We start from the raw sequence: 21,925 nt of genomic DNA on the forward strand, positions 1-21,925 counted from the left end.
GGTGCCTCTCCAGTGTGTCTGATACTTATCTTTAAAAACCCACCAGAACTTCCTTGGTGGTCCAGTGGTTAGGACTCTCTGCCTTCCATTGCAAGGGGCACAGGTTCGATCCCTGGTTGGGGAACTAAGATCCCACTTGCCTCACAGTGTGGCCAAAAAAAAAAAAAAAAGCACATATCCTTGCAAAATGTGTAGAATTGTTTTGCGTTTTCCAGTCACATCAGTGGTATTGTGTTTCCACATCTTGATCTATTACCTCTGCTTTTTCCCCACCAAACCCTACCTTTGACCATTTTTCCACGTTTGCTGTCTGTGTATCTGGTCCCTTGAGGCTGTGCCCCGCGGTCTGCACCTGCCACACTTTGCTCATCCATCTGCAGTTCTGAACACTCAGTTGGACCCCAGCTTTCTGTCCCTCAGACAACAACCAACAGACTACCTCATCTCTTTTTGAGCCTGTGAGACTTTACCCAGTGCCACAAAGCCCTGATGTCCAAAATTGTGTCCATGTGGCCCAAATTCCTCCCCTGCCTCCACATCCTTGGAGCAGCGCATCTGCCCTCGTGCTGGCCCAGAATGAAGAGATCCGGCCGCCAGCCCAGGACATCATGGGTGCTGGCAGCCCCGGAAGCTGGAGAGGCAGGGAGCCTTCCCCTCTTGGAGCCTCGGGGGAGCACGGCCCTGAGGCACCTTTCGCTCAGACTCCTGGCCTCCTGTGCTGTGAGAGGACAAAGGTCTGCTGTTTTAATATGTCAAGTTCACGGTCACTTGTTACAGCAGCCCCCGGGGCTCTGATGCACGCAGTCCTGCCATTTGGGGGGTGGTGGGTCTCAAGGATCACCCTGCAGGTGCCCTGCACTGGGCTCTGACCCCCACAGTCCCCTCCCTGCTCCGCTGAGCAGGTTCACTGCCATCCTGCATTTGTAAGCATCAGGGAGCCCCTGTTCCACAAACAAGCTGATGCCTTTCCTCTAAAGAAGTACAATATTCTCCCTGGGGTGAATGCTGAACATAGCTCTTTTCCTAACATTTACATCAAACAACAGCAGGGTCTCCACTGACATCTTGCTTTTTTATTTTTTAATGCACTCCTTTCACAGGGCATTTAATCCACCATCCTGTTTGAAGGCACTAAAAAGGAAGCACACATCTACCAACTGAGCTGGGAGTCCTAATTAAACTCAGAGGAGAAGCAACTGCAAGCCAGCAGATCAAGTTCCTTCAGCTTCTGCCTTCCTGGGTCAGACTTCCTTTCTCTAACAAATCCTTTTCATACAAAATTATGCTTATCCTCTAGTCATTTGTTTATGATTCAGAAATCTGGTCCTATTTGTGGGAGCATGGATGTGTCCTTGCCAAAGAAAGCAGAGACCCCTTTGTGAGTGGGGATAGATAAGGACCACATTCAGCTGCAAGAAATGGTACACCAGAAGAAAACAGTGCCTTAAACAGATTAGGAGCTTTATTTTTCTCATATATGTACCCACCAGGGAAGCATTTCAAGAAAATCACAACCAAATGTCTCTGATTCCCTTATCTTTTCCTGATGATCTCAAGAGGGCTGCTGCAACTCCAGCCATTGCATACACATTCTAGGCAATAAGGAAGAGTAAAGGGAAGGAGGATAAAGCAGAAGCCTATATCAGAAAGACAAAGACTTTTCCAGAAGTCCTCGGGAAACTGCTTTTTGTCTCATGGGTAAATCTTCTTCACACAGCCAACCCAGCTGCAAGAGAGTCTGATGATAAGTTTGTTGGTTTAATATTAATAGCTGAGGAAAGCCAGACAAAAGAGGGCTGGGTAAGTTTATCTACAGCATGGTCTCATACCAGTGGTTCTAAGGGATCTGGGAGTAAACCCACATTACAGCCCCTGCCTGCTGCCCTGGTGGTTTGTGAATTGTGGAAAGTGTACCCCAGGGAAGACAGGCCCCATTCCAAGAGTAGAGGGTGTGGAGGAGGACCCATGGACCCTCAACATAAGCAGAGGGCGTGGCCCCAGACCCCCAAGGCAGCAGAAGACTCCTGTGCTGACATGTGTCCCGAGCAGGGTTGGCCAGCTCTGCCACAGCGCCCCGGAAACAAATGAATTTTTCCCTGGACATCCGAAGGGAGTCACAGCTGCTGGTACAAATAGTGACCAGGGGCAACTGTCATGCATGGCTGCTATTTCTCAATGGAACAGAGAGCTTTAACAACTTCCAGAGGAGCTGGTCAGGTTGAGGTTCTCATGAGTTTGCAGCCCCTCCCGCTGGTGGTCTGGCCAGGTCCAACAGGCTCTCCACAGCAGCCCGTGTCCCTGGGGGTCTCTGCCTCACCCCTTGCGTGCATCCTTTCCCACTGTCTGTCCACTTCCTCCCTCATTAGCACCCGCCCGCCCCATGCAGGTTGCCCTGCCCCTTGCAAACACACAATGTCCCCAGAGGGCCGCAGGCAGGGCAGCAGCTTCTACCCCCTCATTCCCACCACAGCAGAGGTGGGTGGTTCTGCTTTCTGCAGGCAGTGTCGGCTTACCTGCCTTCTTTCTGCAATGGCCCTCCCCCAAAGGCAGAGGTTCTCCCCACAGCCACCCTCTGACCAGAGCCAAGAGAGTGCTCAGGTTTTCAGGTCCCTGTGGGAGCCTTACGTGGGGCCCTCAGATCACCCAGCATACCCTCCCCACCTCAAGGTCCTTCACTTGATCCCATCGGCTGAGCCCTGTGAGGTGCCACATTCGCAGGATCTGGGGTTTGGGACATGGGCATCTTCGTGGGCTGTTGTCCCAGGATCCCCGACAAAAGAGGATGTGCACACAAGCTCTGGTCTCATATGCAAAGTAGGCTTCCCAAGTGGCGCTAGTGGTAAAGAACTTGCCTGCCAATGAAGGAGACTTAAGAGACTCGAGTTCGATCCCTGGATTGGGAAGATTCCCTTGGAGGAATGCACGGCAACCCACTCCAGAATTCCTGCCTGGAGAATCCCACGGACAGAGAAGCCTGGCAGGCTATGGTCCATAGGATCACAAAGAGTCAGACACAACTGCTGCTTTTTGGAGAATCCCGACAGATGTTTCCCCTAAGCCCATCTACCTCTGGACTCGTCAGTTGTATGAGGCCAAAAATTCCCTTAAGGATTTAGGCCAGTCTGGGTTGAGTGGTGACTTGTAACCCAAAGTCACTCCCACATCAGTGCTTTCCTCCCAGTTGGTAGAAGGTGAGCTCTAGCTGTGGGGAGGACCTGGGAAGAGAGACTGCCAAGGACCCCCAAGCGGGCATTTCATATGGGGGTGTTTGTGGGAAAATGTCAGATGTGGTCTCTCTGCAGAGGCATCTGGCATCCATTTCTTTGGGGCCGCCGTCACTCAGCCACACTCAGGTAGCCTCCTCTGATGAGAACCGGGCCCAAGTATTGATGGCGATGAAAGAAACAAAATGTAACTCAAAATCAATTCCGGGGGGTAGGGGGGGCTTGCTGATGGAATCCATCCAGGTGTCTGTACTCAGTGACCGCCAAGCCTGTATGTAAGTTCTCCATCCAGGCCAGGGTGGATGCCAGGCTGTCCTCTGCCTCCACCCCCCAGGGACTGACAGCCACCCCCACTGGGCCTGGGGAAGGGTTCAAGCCTCAGAGACTCAGAGGCCCCTCTGCCTTTGCAATGATGCAGCTGCACGCCCAGGAAGGCCAGGCGCTCCTGGCCACACCGGAAGCTGGCAGGATCCTTCTCACATCTCAGGAGACTTGGTTTCTGACCTCTGACCTCCGGAGCCGCAGAAGATTGCACTTCTGTTGTTCTGTTGTTTAGTCGTCTGGCTTGCGGCAACTTGTTATGAAGCCCTAGGAAACTAACACCGGTTCCAAAGACGAGCAGAGAGGGGAGGCGGGCTGGGCAGGAGACAGAACAAAGCACAGAGAGAGAGAGAGGGAGGCTGTGACCTACCTGGGAGGCCTGCTGCACCCACTGCTAGGGCCCCAGGCCTGGGAGCAGAGCCCTGCCATGAGGAGGAGCATCAGTCCCAGTGGGGGAGACAGATGGTGGAGAGTGCCCCCCAACCCGGCCCGGAGTGACCGCAGAGCATCCGCTTTCTCTGCGGCTTAAATCTGGCTGCAGCGTGTGGGGTCCTTGTATCAGCAGTGCCTGCACTCCTGTCCTGGAAGGCCAGGCTCTTTGCCTGGACATTAAGCCTGGGGCTTGCAGCGGGGACATCAGGGCAAGCTGACCAAGAGCAGAATCTGTCAGACCCAAGTGAGGAAGGACAGTCCAGGGAGGGACCCCTGACACCTCCTGGGGTTTTGCTCTAGGCAGGGCAAGAGGATCTTTCGTGGCGTTGAACCGCATCCTCTGACCTTTCTTTGGAACTTTGAAGTTTATGCCTAGCAGAAAAGTTAGCAGCTTCCTACATTAAGTGAAATAAACTGGCCCCAGAAGGACAAATCCTGCATGCTTCCATCTAAATGAGGCCCTTAGAGAGGTCAGAGTCACAGAGACAGAAAGTGGAAGGATGGGCACCAGGGGCTGGGGAGTTAGTTTTAATGGGTACTGGGGGTTACCATGCTGTGCTAAGTCGCTTCAGTTGTGTCTGACTCTGAGACCCCATGGACTGTAACCCACCGTGCTCCTCTGTCCATAGGATTCTCTAGGCAAGAGTACTGGAGCGGGTTGCCATGCCCTCCTCCAGGGAATTTTCCTGGCCCAGGGATTGAAACCTATGTCTCTTAAGTCTCCTGCGTTGGCAGTCAGGCTCTTTACGACTGGTGCTACCTGGGAAGCCCTACTGAGGGTTAGGACTCAACATAAATTCCGAGGATGCCCTTCAACCCACCACAGGGCACTATGGGAGTGGGCAGTGCAGGTGCAAAGGCCCTGGGGTAGGGACCACCTGCATGTGTCTGAAGGACACAGAGACCAACAGGTCTGAGAAGCAGTGCCGGGGGAGGGGGTCGTGAGAGCAAGGTGTGAGGGTCATGCAGGGTCTGGGACTCAGAGTGAGGAGCTGGAATTTTGTTCAAGGGTGATAAGAGGCTGCTGGTGGGATTTGAGCAGCGTGTGATATTAGCAGCCTTTTGCAAAGGTGGCCCTGCTGCTTAGGGACCACTGCTGGGGGCCAGAGGTCCCAAAGAGGAAGTAGGAGATGGAGGTGGCCTTTTACGCTCCCTTAGGCCAGAGGGGGTGGGGGCTTGGGGGTGGGGGCTTGGAGGTGGGAAAAGGAAGATGGATTTGGGGTTTGCCTGCTCAGTCACTCAGTCATGTCCAACTCTCTGCAATTCCATGAACTGTAGCCTGTTAGGTTCCTCTGTCCATGGAATTCTCCAGACAAGAATACTGGAGTGGGTTGCCATTCCCCTCTCCAGGGGATCTTCCCGACCCAGGAATCGAACCTGAGTCTCCTGCATTGAAGGCACATTCTTTACCATCTGAGCCACCAGGGAAGCCTGGATTTGGGGATTCAGTTCAATTCAATTCAGTCACTCAATCATGTCCAACTCTTTGTGACCCCATGGACTGCAGCACGCCAGGCCTCCCTGTCCATCGCCAGCTCATGTCCATTGAGTCGGTGATGCCATCCAACCTTCTCATCCTCTGTCGTCCCCTTCTCCTCCTGCCCCCAATCCCTCCCAGCATCAGGGTCTTTTCAAATGAGTCAGTTCTTCGCATCAGGTGGCCAAAGTATTGGAGTTTCAGCTTCAGCATCAGTCCTTCTAATGAATATTCAGGACTGATCTCCTTTAGGATTCATTGGTTGGATCTCCTCACAGTCCAAGGAACTCTCAAGAGTCTTCTCCAACACCACAGTTCAAAAGCATCAATTCTTCTGTGCTCAGCTTTCTTTATAGTCCAACTCTCACATCCATACATGACCACTGGAAAAACCATAGCCTTGACTAGATGGACCTTTGTTAACAAAGTAATGTCTCTGCTTCTTAATATGCTGTCTAGAATGGTCATAACTTTTCTTTCCAGGAGCAAGCGTCTTTTAATTTCATGGCTGCAGTCACCATCTGCAGTGATTTTGGAGCCCAAGAAAATAAAGTCTGTCACTGTTTCCACTGTTTCCCCATCTATTTGCCATAAAGGGATGGCACCAGATGCCATGATCTTAGTTTTCTGAATGTTGAGAACTGGGGAGGAGTAAGCATCTGCCCACTGTTGGGATGTTGATGGTGGGAAAAGAAAGGAACTGGGAGAGACTTTTTGAACTCCCAGAAGAAGTGGGCACACTCTCCAAATATATTGCTAGAGTGGGTGTTACCTGGGTATAGACAGTCATCAGAACTCTGAACTGAACATTTCTCTGTGCGTTTCCTAATAAGTGAATTATATCTCATTTTTAGAAAGGAATCAGGACCTTTCAAGGCAGAGAACTCTTCCATGTGGGACAGTGGCGGGGAGGTGGCATTGTGCATTCAGAGAACCCATGGATGTGCAGCACCGAGAGGGTGTTGATGTGAATTCTGCTGATGTGAACAGCAGAATTCAGTTATTAACATGAGTCAGTGTTGCCTGCTCAGTTTAACAGATTGTAACAGATATACCAATGACTGCAAGGGGTTAACAATGGGCATTCATAGAAACTCTTTGTACTTCCTTCTCAGTTTTTTCTATAAACCTAAAATCGCTCTTTAAAATAATCTATTAATTGAAAAGGAAGAGTGAGTGCTTGTATTGGGGTTGGAGCCCCAGAGGGCAGAGGTGAGGGTCTGGTATCAGTCCATCTCAATGCTATGTAACAAGTGTGCCCTTCTTCGGGGCCAGCCCAGCATCTAGCAAGCCCATCACATGCTAGTAAGTTAGTTTATGGTCAAAATGCTTCAAGCTAGGCTTCAGCAATATGTGAGCTGAGAACTTCCAGATGTACAAGCTGGGTTAAAAAAAAGGCAGAGGAACCAGAGAAACTGCCAATATTCGTTGGATCATAGAAAAAGCAAGGGAACCCCAGAAAAACATCTACTTCTGCTTCATTGATTATGCTAAAGCCTGTCAGTGTCCATTAATAACCCAGACTTCTGGACAAGGAGAAAGTTCAGGAATGAAAGCTCACTAATCACCAGTGTGCCCGGGGGACCCCCGCCCAGGCCGCTTGATGGGAGACGGATGGACACTCCTCCTGGCACTCACACCCTCTCCCCAGCTTCAGAGATGCCAGCCTGGATCCAGGCCAAAAGCTGGGATCCAGACCCAGGTTCCCCCCCATCTGCTGTTGGTGCCGTCTCCCACCTGGGCACTGCAGGGTCTCTGAGAGCTCCCTGCGGTTCCTGTGACAAAGCACCCCAGGCTGGGGGCTCTGGCCCTGAGCTGGGACTGTGAGGGGCGCCCTGTCTCCTCCGCCCAGACTGTGTGGACAGGGCAGGCAATGACTCCAGGGCTGCAGGGACTGAGGCAGGGCAGAGCGGGGTGAGGGGTGGGAGGTCCCGGTCTCTGTCAGGGCCTCAGAGCCCTGCCAGGGGCCACCAATGTCTCCTGGGACTGGGGTCCCTTACCTTCCTCAGTTGAGGGACAGCCTGAGGCCTCTCTGCGGTGGAGGGAGCTGGGGAGAGGCACCCCCTCACACACACTCCATCCCCACTGAGCCCTGGGTATAGCCCCTGAGGGGGCAGGATGGGAGCGGATTTGGAGGGGCAAACAGATGCTCTGAAGCCTGTGAGATAGAGAAGGCAGGCTCCCCACCCCAAAGAGTGTTCTGGCAGCTCAGCTCAGAGGGTGGAGGAGCTGAGGGCCTGGAGGGCCCAGGGCGGGAAGGCAGGGCCACCTGCAGGGCAGCGACCAGCACCCAGAGCCTTTGCAATAGAAAGAACACCCAGCGCATCAGTGCTAAGCAAGTTCCCCAGATCCAGACCCACCTCTGCTGCTACAAAAGTGCACTGGGAGAAATCCCACCCTCGTTCTCTCCTGCCGTGTCCCTTGACCTGTGCCATCACACAGGGTGACTGAAAGGCCTTGTCCCACTTCTGCTCCAGCCATGGGCTTTGCACAGGAGGCTGCTGGGTCCAGAGACAGTGAGAAGAACCTGAGATGTGAGCTTCCACTTAACCCCACCCCACACTGATCCAGGTGTAGAGTCCTACCCCAAGGCCACTGGTGCAAAGCCTTGTACCAAGGTCACAGAAGCGGGGCCCAGAACCAGCCCCATTGTGTGTGTATGCTAAGTCGCTTCAGTCATGTCCGAGTCTTTGCGACCCCACGGACTGTAGCCCGCCAGGCTCCTCTGTCCATGGGATTCTCCAGGCAAGAACACTGGAGTGGGCTGCTGTGCCCTCCTCCAGGGGATCTTCCTGACCCAGGGATCAAACCCGTGTCTCTTATGTCTCCTGCATTGGCAGGTGGGTTCTTTACTGCTGAGCCACCTGGGAAGCTTCTGAGACCCATTGTAACCACTACCAAAAGATCCCTGATCCTTACTGGCTAGCTCCCTGACCCCATGTCAGGCAAAAATACCCACCCCGGTACTCAACCTACAGTGCCCAAACCAATCACCTGATGCCGCCCTTTCAGCAGGAGCTTTCTTTGTCCTGGGCTATAAACAGTGGCTGCTAACCCACAAAAGGGGACTTCCCAGGTGGCTCTAGTGGTAAAGAACCCGCCTGCCAGTGCAGGAGACACAGGAGACACGGCTTTGATCCCTAGGTTGGAAAGATCCCCTGGAGAAGGAAATGGCCACTTGCTCCAGTATTCTTGCCGGGGAAATCCCAAGGACAGAGGAGCCTGGCAGGCTACAGTCCACGGGGTCGCAGAGTCAGACACGACTGAGTGACTCAGCCCACACACAACCCACAAAAGGGGTTGGCTCTCCCTTGAGCTGGCCCACTATTCTAATAGTCGACGCTGCTTGGCCTGTCAGGAGGTCAGCGCTCTGTGCTCATAGTGCCCACATTATCTCTGCTCTTTGTTCTTAATAAACTCACTCCCTTATGCAATACTCTGTGTCTGGAAATTCCATTTCAGCCTGTGCCCAGACAGCCATGATACTGCAGACCAGAGCTCAGCCTTAGAACAGAGGCCCCCACCTCTGCCTGTGCTGAGTCACCCCCGGGGTGAAGCCTGGTTCTGCAGCTGACAGCTGAGAACACACAGGGATAGTCACCAACATGGCTACTTGCTGGGGGAAAGCTGATCCCAGTGCACTGGCTTGAGAACTGCCCGAACCTCCCCAAGACCCTCCCCTCCTTTTCCCCCAAAACGGAGATCCCCCTGTGCTTCCAGTGGTCTCCCCACCTCATGTTCAGAGCTCCAGCCTGCAGCCCCACTTCCAGTCACTCCAGCCTCCAAGAGGTCCCTGCCCCGGGAGTCCTCCCCACTCCCTCACCCTGCCCCCCAGGCTCCAGGGCTCCCTCTTCACCTCCTGTCTCTGCCCCAGTGCTCTCTCCCTTCACTGCCTTCTGGAACACTGAACATTTAAAAAATTTTGTCTCATTTGCCATCTGTCGGCCTCGATTAGAATACAAGCCCCAGGAGGGCAGGGACTTTGGGCTGCAGCCTCATCTCTGCAATGCCTCAGACTCATGGTTGTGCCAGTAAGTCTTGAATGAAGGAATAATTAAATGTATGAATGAATGAATATAAGGGGAGAGATCCTAAGTGCAGGCCCGGAGGGTGTTCATCCCGGTTCCCACCAGTCTGCCGCACCTCCATCCCCAGTCCCCATCCAGCCCCATGCCATCCGTGGTCTTTGGGTTCCCAAATGCTAGTCCAGGCCCACACCACCAGGAGCCAGCTCTGACCATGCGGGGCCATCTTCCTGAAGATTCACGCCTACCTCATCTGCACCTTGTGTCTGGACCCCCAGAAGGTGACCCCCTCTCCATCCAGCTGAACAAGCCTTTATCCAGGTCAGAGCCTCCGAACCGGCTCCTCTGACAGCCCTGCCTGCCAAGGACGCCAGGTGTGTTTTATGAGAAAGTATTAAATTTTATTTTTCAACTCAGCAGCTAAATCACTGGGAACATAATTTCCCCACCAGGGGAGAATCTGAAGGTTGATCAGACAGGTCAGGCTGAAGCGCCAGGTGGACATACTTCAGCTGACAAGCTTACGAGCCTCCTGGGGGCCAGACTGTGGCCGAAGTCAAGGAGCGGGCATTGTCCTCCGCATGCGGACAGGGCGCTCTCCAAGTCTGGCTGGAAGGAGGAGGAGGAACCTCTGGCTGGGGACAGCCGAGGCCCGAGCTCCCGGCCCATCAGTGGCAAGATCAGGTCTGTGACCACAGTCACCAGCCACCAGCTCCCGGCCTCAGGTGACGGGCAAGCTTTGCTGGCGGCTCCATGCGGTCAGACTAGGGTCCCTCCCAGCCCTACACCCCTTGCCCTCAGCTGGTGAATCCTGCTCCCTGCCTCCCGCTCCCAGAACACACATGGCTTGAGGACTGCCACCGAGCCTGTGGGCAGGGGCTGTTTCGGCTCTGGTTACTCAGCTGAGCCATCGCATGATGAGTGGGAAGCCGAGGTTCCAGACCCACACCCCCACCTCATCATACCACACCCCCGCCCGCAGTCCAGGGAAATCACAAGTCCTCACAAAGACGCCTGAGCCTGCGGCAAGGCTCCGAGGCGTGGGACACACGGGGGCAGCGGTTCAGTACTCACCAGCCCCACCGTGGCCAGCCCAGCCCTGAGGACAGGTCAGCCCCTACATCCCGCCCACAATGACCATCCCTTCCCCAGAGCCCAGCCGACCCAGCTTCTCAACAATGGCTCATGGGGCTGGGTGTGGTTGAGCCGCCACTGCCTGTGGGGTTCCTGACTGTGAGATCCCCAACATGGGACCCCTGCTAGTCATGCAGCCTGGGTGGGAAGTATGACAGAGAACTTGTGGGCAGGTTTAGACCACACTTCCTCAGAAACTGCATAACGTTGGGCTCTAGGGACAAATTAATCAAGATAGAAAAGCTCTTCACACCGATTCAAATGATAAAGGGAAAATTTGGCTCAGAAGTGAGGAAAAAATATATGGTTCTGGCTTCAGGCGTGGCTCGATCTAGGGGCTGGATGGATCCAGTGATGTGCCCAAGACTGGTGAGGCTGCCTGGCTGTGCACCTTTGCTCCAGTGTCTCAAGAAGACCCTGTGTAGTAAAAGACTAGCTGTGCTCAAAGTGAGAGCTGGCCCTAGACCAGCTCCTAGGAAGTGACCTCAGGCCCTAGGTCCTGTCCAATCAGTGTCTTTGTTTACTTGGGGGTCTTGGGTCGTGTGGTATCAGCTTGACCTCTGGGGGCAAGATAGGTCAGCCATGTGCGTAGTCATCTTAAGTGGCCAAGCTCCAGTAAAACTCCTGGACCCCCAGGCTGGGGTGAGCCCCCTGGTTGGCCACACTTCACACGCTGTCGCATGTCACAGTTAGGAGAGCTCAGCACTACCCACGTGACCCCTGGGAGGGGGCGGCGGGAGCTGGTGGCTGGTCTCCTGAGCTGGCCCCATGCACTGCTCTTCCTGTCACATTTGTAGTCCGGGCTTTTCACTGAAGTAAATCATGAGTCCTCTGGCTTCACTGAGCCATGCTGAGCCCTTCTCATGAATTGTCAAACCTGAGTGTAGTCTTGGGGTCCCCTACGCTGCAGAACCAAAGCATTTTCATATGATTTCTTGGAGGAAGGTGTGGGTTCAGCTTCAGGTACAGTTGGATCCAGAAGCAAAAATGAAGGATCAGGTTTCCCCCAGCCCATGCACTGCCTCTGCTCGGCCCTGTCTCCCACCTGAGCCCTGTACACTGAAAAGGCTCCCTTTGCTTACAGTAGGTAGTACAGAGCCTTGGGGGTGGGGGCAGGGACACCCCAGTCCTCACACATCTCCAACCCAGACTCTCTGCTGGGCCCTGTGGGGCAGAGATGGGCTTTGTGGTCCCCAGGAGGGTACAGTCCTGGACTTAACATGCTGAGCAATGATTGAGGATGTCCTAGAGGCAGGGATCAGTCTCTGCAAGTCTCTGGGACCCCTCAAAGTGTTTGCCCTTGATGGGGTAGGTGCGGCCAGCCCCTGGCCATTTATCCATCAGAGATGGGTCATAATCAAACTCCAGAGGTCTTGCTGCTTCTCAGCCACAAGTCTGCCAAGCAGACACGGCAACAATTTTTGGCTCTGTGAGCAATACTGCGACACCCTGAACCTTCAGCATAGTATCTGCTGGGAGTGGCTGCCTGCTGTTCCTGCCTGGCCAGGCACTGGCTGAGCTCAGAGACCAGCCTCTGTGGGTCAGTTCTGCACAGCACCCGTTTTTGTGAGTGAATTGCTGGCATTTAGACTCAGGGGACATCGCAAATGTGTGGAGGGAGATGAGATATGACAGTGGTGACTGCTCTAGAGCTCTGAGGTCTTCCTTCAGCACCCACCCACCTCCACCCAACTAGCAGAAAGCCCCCTTCCACCTGTCCACAGCACCCTGCCATCATCGCCAGAGGGACCTGAGCCCATCAATGCCCCCATGTGAGTCACGCATGTTTTCAGGAAAAGGAAATTAAAAGGCATCAAAGTGCCTCCCACTTGCCAAGAGGTGAATTTGCAATCACACCACCCCTTAGAAGGCCCCTGGCTGGGTGGATGCAGCCAAGTGGGGTGTCAGAGGGAGGAGGGAGCAAGGAAGGGGGCGCAGAGCCGGGAGAACTTGTGGAGGGAAACAGATACAGAGAGAGAGCAAGATCCTGGGAGCAGGAGAGAAAAGCACCGACAGAGCAGATGGAGCCAGAAGCCTGCCCAGACGCCCCCTGGAGCCCTTGCGTTTGCAGCCAGAGCAAATGAACGAGGTCAGCTCTGTGGTCCAAGTGAAATAAACTGCAAACTCAGAGAGGATTCCCAGTCTTCTCTGAAATATTAATAAGCAATCCCGTTGCCGGACAGTGAAGGAATTGGAGTACAGGGTTTCCCAGGAGCCACTCGAGACCATGACCCTCTAGCAGCCCCCTGGGACCCTCACAGGTCTCACCCAGGCACAGGAGAAGTGGGGCAGTGGCTGGGGAGGGCGTGATAGAGCCCTGCCGGTCTCCTAAGTCTGCATTTCCAGCCACCAAAGGCGATTACCGCCACTGCCCGGGAAGATGGCCATGCCATTATTGAATTTTAAATGAAGCCGAAATTGACTGCAGAGGCAAGGGGAAATATTTCACAGCACAGTAATTTTTCCTCAGAGTGCAGTTGCTACAACCAATAAAAATGACCAGCTCTGGAATCAGGCAGCAGTGCAGAGCCAACCCAGAGGGTCCTGCTCCTAGTCCTGACCGAAGGTGCTGGCCAAGCCCCTCTATCTGCCCCACAGACCACCCCCCGAGACACCTCCTGGATCCTGTGTGCACCTGGCCACCTGGCCTCCGACCTTCTTCTTCCAGGACATCTCACGTGGCTCTCCTCCAGGCTGCCGAGCTTCCTTGCAGCCTGGCAGCTGGTGACCCAGGAGTGAGTGATGGAGAGAGGACCCTGAAGACTGAGGCTGTGGTCTTTCATGCTGAATCTTGGAAGTGACATGCTATCTCCTCTGAGGTACTGTTGGTGATGGTGGCCTAGCTGTAACCTGCTCCTAGGAGCCACCGGGGAGGCTGGCCCCTCACCGGGAATCTGCCTTCCAATACAGGGGACTCGGGTTTGACCTCTGGTTGGGGAACTAAGATCCCACATGCAGCTGAACCCACGTGCCTCAACTAAGACCCGACATAGCCAAAATAAATAAATAAAAAATTTTATTTTGTTTTAAATTACTTTACCGACAAGATTAAATTAAGGGGTTTGCAATACGGAGCTTGTCCTGGGTAATTGACGGGCCCAAGGTCAGCGCAAGGAAGCGGACCTGAGGATGAAAGCAGAGGTTGGAGTCACGAGCTCTGAGTTGGAGCGAGGAGCCGGGAGCCCGGGGACACAGGCGCCTCTAAAAGAGAACACAGGGAGCGATTCTCCCCGGAGCCCCAGAGAGACCAACTGACCCACACCTTGATCTCATCCAGCAAGACTCTGTGGACTTTGGTCCTGCAGACTATAGGATAATACATCTGTGTCATCTCAAGCCTTTCATTTCCTATAGCAGCCACAGGAAACTCCAACACTGTCTTCCCAGTGATGTGGCCTTGGGCTTCTGTGGATACAAACCGGCTCAAGGTGGCCCTCACTTGCTTCCAGAGGGTCCTGCCTGGTTCAGAAAGTGGTCCTGTACTGGGAGCCAGCGTGGAGAATCCCACCCGTGGCAAAGGTCATGAGGAAGAGGCCTGATGGGCAAAGGCGAGATCAGGACTCAAGCGACCCCCTGAACTTGCTCGAGCATCTACCCCCAACCCAGAATATGTCTTACTATTTTATGCCTTTCATCAACTCCTCTGACATTAACAGGGGGCTGCCTCGACCACATTTCTCTGGAAAGAGTTAACTTAGGGCTTTAGTTTCTAAATCTCCTGGGCATGAAAGGAGTGTTTCAAACCCCCTGTTAGCATTCTAGCTTACTTGGCAGCTTTATCCAGACTCTTGCAACATTGTTGAGCCTATGCAATGCTTGCTGCCAAGTTCTCACATCGCTTACCCATTGTGTTCCTGGGAGTGCATATAGTCAGGATGTAGAAGAAACAAGTAATAGCCTTAGCATTAGCAACATTAGACTTTGAGTTAATAAGTTCTTTCTTTGCTGTAACCCGCTGAATCTTTGCTCCATAAAAGTGTAACTCTGTACTTTAACTGTGACACAGGCTAAGAATTTAAGAAGAAATACTTTAAGGGAAAATCATTGTTCTGGTGTTCTGGCTGACCACCCTTTATCAAAAGGAGGTCATGGAATATCAACAGGCCTCCAGAATAAAAGATGATGTACAGAAAACAAGACTTTTGCAGGAAGGAACCTGATGTCGATAAAAGTTACTACTGACGGAATGTTGAGTTGACTCTGAATTTTTCACCTTTCTGTATGTATAACTCAGGGTATAAAAGCCCCGAGAAGAATAAAGTAAATGGGCCTTGCTCACCGAAGAAGCCTGGTCACCCCATGTCTCTTTTCTTACCTCTTTATCTATCTTTCTTTATTCGCCGACGTCGTCCATCCTGAGGATATCCCTGGACCCTGCTGAGGCTGGACCTCGGCAGTCCCGCAGGCAGTGCTGAGTGGTCAGCCCGAGGCTGCCTGAGTCCAGGAAGGAGGTTGGTGGTAGGGTCCTACTGTCCCCTGCTGAAAAGCCACATGCCTTGGGACAAAGGAGCCAAGTTGTCACTATGCTAAGTTGCTTCAGTCATGTCCAACTCTTTATAACCCCAAGGACTGTAGCCCACCATGCTCCTCTGTCCATGGGATTCTCCAGGCTAGAATACTGGAGTGGGTTGCCGTAGCTTCCTCCAGGGGATCTTCGCTGGAGGAGTTGTCTCCAGCCCCGCTTCCAAACTGGAACTCAGACCACAAGCTTCTGAGTCCCGAAGCCCAGGGCACATGGAGACAGACATCGAAGAGCTGGACTGTACAGCCATTTCCTGAGGTTTCCTTGATGGGGCCATGGAGACAGACGGACCAGGGACATGCTGGTCTGTCTGGAGGTGGGAGGGGCATGGAGGACAGCTTTGCTGAGGCCCTCCCTGCCCAGGGACCCTGGTCCAAGGCTGCTGCCATCAGAGAATCGCTTACTGCAAAAGCAGCTTCTCCGGGGACTTCCCTGGTGGTCCAGTGGCTAAGACTCGAGCTCCCAGTGCAGGGGACCCGGGTTCGATCCCTGGTCAGGGAACTAGATTCCCACATGTGTGGCAACTAAGAGATCTTGCATGCCACAATGAAGATGGGAGATCCCGTGGGTCGCAGCCAGGACCCAGCACCGCCAAATAAATAAATAAATGCTTACAAAGCAGCTTTTGTGTCCCTCAAACAAAGGCAGGAAAGTGGGGGACACAGTGAAGAGTGAGGTTGGGTTGTGGGGAGGCTGGGGGGCTGCCCTCACCCCTCCCGACGGCAGGTGCCACAGCCTATGCATGAGAAGGCCTGTGCTCATTGTCTCACGCCAGAATCCCCACAGGCCCCAGATGACGTGGAAGCTGGGCCCCTCTGCTCCCTGCCTTTTCCAGGAGGTGCCCGCTGCCCTGGGCTGGCAGCCCCTTCCTCCACCCTCAAAAGCACCTCCCTCCAGCCTCTGCTAATGTCTCTTTTCCTCAGCGTTCTAACTCCGGCCCTCCTCCTCTCAGAAGGACCCTTGTGATCCATGGGGGCCCTGGACCAACCAGAGCAGACCCCTACCTCAACATCCTTAACTGAACCCCACTTGCCCCATGAGGTTCCAGGCTTAGGACGTGGACACAGCTGATGTGAAGAGCGGACTCACTGGAAAAGACCTTGATGCTGGGAAAGATTGAGGGCAGGAGGAGAAGGGGGCAACAGAGAATGAGGTGGTTGGATGGCATCACCGACTCGAGGGGTATGGGTTTGAGCAAGCTCTGGGAGATGGTGAAGGACGGCGACGTCTGGAGTGCTGCAGTCCACGGGTCACAAAGACTCAGACACAACTGAGTGACTCAACAACAACAGCAGCAGCAGCAGCTTTCTGGGGACACAGCTCTACCCACCGCAAGATGTGATAAATGGATCAAGCCCCTGTTAATGGTGGATGAGGGAGCCTTGTATCTTCCCTTCAAGGAGAATTTGCATCTGAGTAGCCAATCCTGTACCTTGCTGATGCCAACCACAGGCCAGGAAGACAACTTGGAAGACAGGTGGTAGCAGCGTTTTAGTGCCCATCAAGGCACACCTTTGGGGGTGCCCAGCCTGGTTGCCCCCTTGGCCCACGCCAACCAGGCCTCTGGTGGCTACCTCCCTCAGTTATCCTAAACTGAAGCCGACTTTACTTCTGACCTGAAGTTAAAGCCCTGCTTGGTTCTGCTCTTGACTTATGGGCCCAAAGCAGAAGAGCTGTACTTGGCCTCCTGTCCCATCAGGTCCTCCTGCTGAAGTCAGGCCACCTTCCAGCAAGGCCCCGAGCTCCCTGCCACTGGAGCTGTCATCCCCTGGGGAAATCAAAACCCAGCCCCACGCCTCCCTCATCTATGGGGCCCCGGGCTCTCTTGCCACCTCTGCAGAGGTGCCCAAGCACCAGCTGAAATTCTAATCAACCTGCAGCCTGAGAACGCTGCAGTCCCTGGACAACACATGTCAGTTGGACACGACTTAGCAACTGAACAACAACAAAATCATTTCTTGGGTATTTTTAAAGTGATATTTTAGGCATATGCGTGTATATGTTTTTTTAAAAGTAGATATGAGCATATGCAAGATCTCTTTTTTAAAATGACATTTATTTATAACTACACTGGGTCTTCGATGGTGGGCTTTCTCTAGCGGTGGTGCTCCGGCTTCTCATTGCAGTGGCTTCTTGCTTCTGAGCACAGGCTCTAGGCACACAGGCTCAGTAGTTGCCCTGTGGCGTGTGGGATCTCCCCGGACCAGGGTTCGAACCTGTGTCCCCTGCATTGGCAAGTGGGTTCTTATCCACCAGACCACCAGGGAAGTCCCCAACCAAATTTCTTAAGGGGCTAAAGTTGACCAGTCCCGGGATAGGAGAGGCCAGGCCCCAGCGTCTGTTTACCCAGTATGACCATCTCTGGCCACCTCCACACAGTACTGATCCCTTGAGGTGGACACTAGTTACCATCAGGTGAGCACTGGCTGGGTCAAGGTCTCCTCAACACATTTTCACTGTAATGGGTCAAACAGAATCTCCCCAAAATTCACATCCACTGAAACATCAGAAGGTGACCTTGTTTGGCAATAAGGCCTTTGCAGGTGTAGTTAAGATGAGGTCATATTGGAGTAGGGAGAGCCCTGGATTCCATATAGGAAGTCCTTATAAGGTTAGACACAGACACACAAGGAGAAGTCATGTGAAGACAGCACCCCTCCCACAGAGACTGGGCGGGCAGGCAGGCTGCCACAGTCAAGGACTGTCGGCCACCCTATGAGGCAGGAAGGGCCCTCCCCTAGGACCTCAGAGGGGTCATGGCCTCATGGCCTCTTAGACCTTTGGCCCCTAGAACCACGAGAGAATAAATTCCTGTGGTTTTAAGCCTCAAAGTTTGTGATGCTTGTTATGCGGCCCTTGGACATTAATTCCCCCACATTTCTTCATTTACCTCTCATGAGGGGCTTCCCCGATAGCTCAGTTGGTAAAGAATCTGCCTGCAATGCAGGAGACCCCGGTTCAATTCCTAGGTTGGGAAGATCCACTGGAGAAGGGATAGGCCACCCACTCCAGTATTCTTGGGCTTCCCTTGTGGCTCAGCTGGTAAAGAATCCGCCCGCAATGCAGGAGACCTGGGTTCGATCCCTGGGTTGGGAAGATCCCTTGGAGAGGGAAAGGCTACCCACTCCAGTATTCTGGCCTGGAGAATTCCATGGACTCTACAGTCCATGGAGTCACAAATAGTCGGACACGACTGAGCGACTTTCGCTTTCATCTCTCATGAGATCAGTGCTGTTCTTGTCCCCACTTTACAGATGGGGACTCTGAGGCCCAGCCAGGCTAGGTCACTTGCCCATGGCTCCCCCATGCACAGCCCTGCTCCCTGTGCTTGTAAGAGGAAGGACCTTCCCCTCCCCCAGCCCAAGGTCAGCAGAGGCTCCACGGTTTGACACCCTTCCAGTTCAGAGTTGAGGTTTGTGTCCTTCCCCGCTTGAGTCTGGGAGCATAGACAGTGGCCCCAGAAGATTTCTGGAGCTGAGTTTTAAAAAGCCAAGCAGCATCCACATGTTCTCAGAGCCCCACCTGCCACGTGGGATTCATACTCCTGAGGCCCCTGGAGCTGAGGAACCAGCCCCGGGAGTCTGGCTGCCTCCAAATGACCAGGCCCCGCTGTAGACTCCATCGTTCTGCTGGGGCCCCAGATACTGTGGAGCTAAGTGAGCTGTCCAGGGGCCCCCATCTAAATTTCTGACCCAAAGGACTTGGGTGTTTGGGCTGTTTCATACCACTGAGTTTGGGGGCAGTTTGTTACACACTGACAGCAACCGGAGGGGTAGAAGCCCCGTGGGGAAATGCACACACCCTCCCAGGGGCTATTGGGCTGCACCCTTCTTGGGGAGGCTCACGCAGCATAGCGTGTGATGGGCTTCAATACCCCAGCCAGGATTCCTGGGGAAGGGGTGCAGCACTGAACGGCTTTGCAGACAGCGGAAGGTCCCACGCGGTGGGGAGGGGGTACAAAGGAGACCAAGTTTCTGGTAAGAAACTCGGATTTCCAGGGTGAAAACTCACCTCTCTGAACTCCACTTCCTGGGGGGTGGGGGCATCAAGGCGGAGGCCCCGCTACTCGGGACCATCCCTCCCCTCTGCCCCCTGCCCTGTGACAGGGTCAGGGGCAGCACATGGGAGTTACTCTGGGCGTGGCAAGGATGCAGAGTGAGGGACACAGAAAGTGTCACAGAGCAGATAATGCCACCTCCTCCTGGCAGAACACCTGGTCACGCATCTGATATTCAATCCACTTCCCAAGAATCTGTTGTGTCCAGGAATACTAGAAATTTGTCACAGCCTCTTGGAAATGCGAACAAATACTTTTCACGGGTCAAAAAAAGGACGGCGGTGGCCGGGGGAGTGGGGGTGGAGGGACATCTCTGGCAGCCCAGTGGTTAAGATTCCACTGCAAGGGGCACAGTTTTGATCTCTGCTCAGGGAACTAAGATCCCACATGCTGCAGAGCACAGCCTAAAGAAGAAAAACAGAAGGAGAATCAATACTGCAATGACAGACATTCAATGAAAAGTCAATATATCACAACTCAGGGGACACTGGGGGCAGCCAGTCAGAGAGAGTGCTGTGTGCACGTGCTGTGCCTGTACGTGGCCCAGGCAGAGGGGAGGCAAGGGCTCATGGGACTTACAATGTGATGCTGCCATTTTTAATTAAAGGATCCTGAGGAGGAGACAGATGTGTATCGAGCTGGTAACCATGGTCAAGTCTGGGACTGACATCCCGGGGGCCGTTAATGGACAACTCCTATAAAAAGGGGAAAATATAACTCCCCTGCAGATACAAATGAGCCTCTGTCAAAGTCTGTTTAACCAGTGATTAAGGAAGGGGCTGGAAAGACTTCAAACAGTTCCCGGGGAACCCAAGTGAAGGCCGATCGGGAGAATTGAAGCGAATCCCCCAAAATGATACCAAGCTGGCCCCTTTCACCTGCAGAAGGGATATGACCGTCCCTCCTACAGACCAACTTCATTCCATGGACGAGAACTATGTCCCTGGTCATGTCCACTAATGAAGACCTGGACACAGATATAACCTAGGAAGGTCGCTAGACCAGGGGTGGACAAGCTGTGGCCCGCAGGCTGGATCTGACCCCCTGCTTTTGTAGAGAGTTTTCTATGTTGTTGTTCAGTGGCTCAGTCATGTCCTATTCTTTGCGACCCCATGGACTGCAGCACGCCAGGCTTCCCTGGCCTTCACCATCTCCTGGAGCTTGCTCAAACTCATGTCCATTAAGTAAGTGATGTCATCCAACCATCTCATCCTCTGTCATCACCTTCTCCTCCTGCCTTCAATCCTTCCCAGCATCAGGATCTTTTCCAGTGAGTTGGCTCTCTGCATCAGATGGCCAAAGTGTTGGAGCTTCACCTTGAGCATCAGCCCTTCCAATGAATATTCAGAACTGATCTCCTTTAGGATTTGACTGGTTGGATCTCCTTGCAGTCCAAGGGACTCTCAAGAGTCTTCTCCAACACCACAGTTCAAAAGCATCAATTCTTTGGTGCTCAGCCTTCTTTGTGGTCCAACTCTGTCATCCATACATGACTACTGGAAAAACCAGAGCTTTGACTAGATGGACCTCTGTCGGCAAAGTAATGTCTGCTTTTTAATACAGTGTCTAGGTTTGTCATAGTTTTTCTTCCAAGGGGCAAGAGTCTTTTAATTTCATGGCTGCAGTCACCATCTGCAGTGATTTTGGAGCCCAATAAAACAGTTAGATGACATGGATTAGAATGAAAACTGACTTTTCCTCCTGCTTTTGTAGAGAGTTTTCTTGGCACACAGCATTCATGCCCACTGTGTCCTGGTGGCTTTCTGCAGCAGAGGTGAGCTACTGCCACCAGCCAACCTCCAGGCCTTTGCAGAAGCTTTGCAGATGGTCCCACTGTGCAGTCCCCCGCCTCCCAAAGACATCTCCTGGGAACCTTCTTGATCATTTCAGAGTCTCACAGGTTCTCTGTATGTGACTTTTCCCTTCCCACCTACGTCTGCTTCTGTAATAACTGAAGTTCAATGATGGGTATGGATGAATTGTGCAGTGAGAAACATTCTTCCCTATTACAGCACATCTGCCTGGACAAGCCTTTAAGCCTGCGACAATGTCAGTGGTCCAGGCCTTGTATGGCCTCTGATGGCCCTACACACCAGCTCAGTCGCTCCCACTCTCACCCTAGGACACCCCAGGCCTCAGGGGAGCTCAACCTGAGGTTCCAGCCACCCCAACTCCTGCCAAGCCGAGCAGAGGCCAGCTGTCCCCTCGAAGCCCTGCCTAGGCTACAGACTCTCGAGCGAAATCGATGTTGTTGTGCCACTAAGTTTTAGGGTGATTTCCCGAGCAGCTGAGGCTCCTGGAACCGCCTGCTTTGTGGATGAGACAACTGAGACCTGGATGGTCCAAGCAACTTTTCTGCGCACAGAGCGGAGCCTGAGCTGGTGGGCACCAGGCTGTGACCTCACCCTCAGCTGCTAAGATGGGATTGAGGCCGCAGGGCAGGAGTGGCTTCTATTAATCGAGGATCCCCCTCGGAGGAGGGTGACTCAGTGCTGAGGAGACCCCCTACCCTGGCCCCTGGTCCAACGGGAAACCCTTGATTGGGGGGCAGCTGCATTCCCCCAGCTTGAAGCCCTGACTGACGTCTCAGGAGACACGCCTCTGACATCCAATTTTCTGCAGCTAATTTGCTAAATGCTAGTGAAATGCTTGCGTGTTCCTTATCGCTGGAGAGCGTTCTCCACGTCTCGTCGGATTTCCTCATTACTTGTGTGACTATGACTTAATTGCCGG

Source organism: Capricornis sumatraensis, chromosome 17 (genome assembly GCF_032405125.1).
Source record: "Capricornis sumatraensis isolate serow.1 chromosome 17, serow.2, whole genome shotgun sequence".
Classification (NCBI taxonomy): Eukaryota; Metazoa; Chordata; class Mammalia; order Artiodactyla; family Bovidae; genus Capricornis; species Capricornis sumatraensis.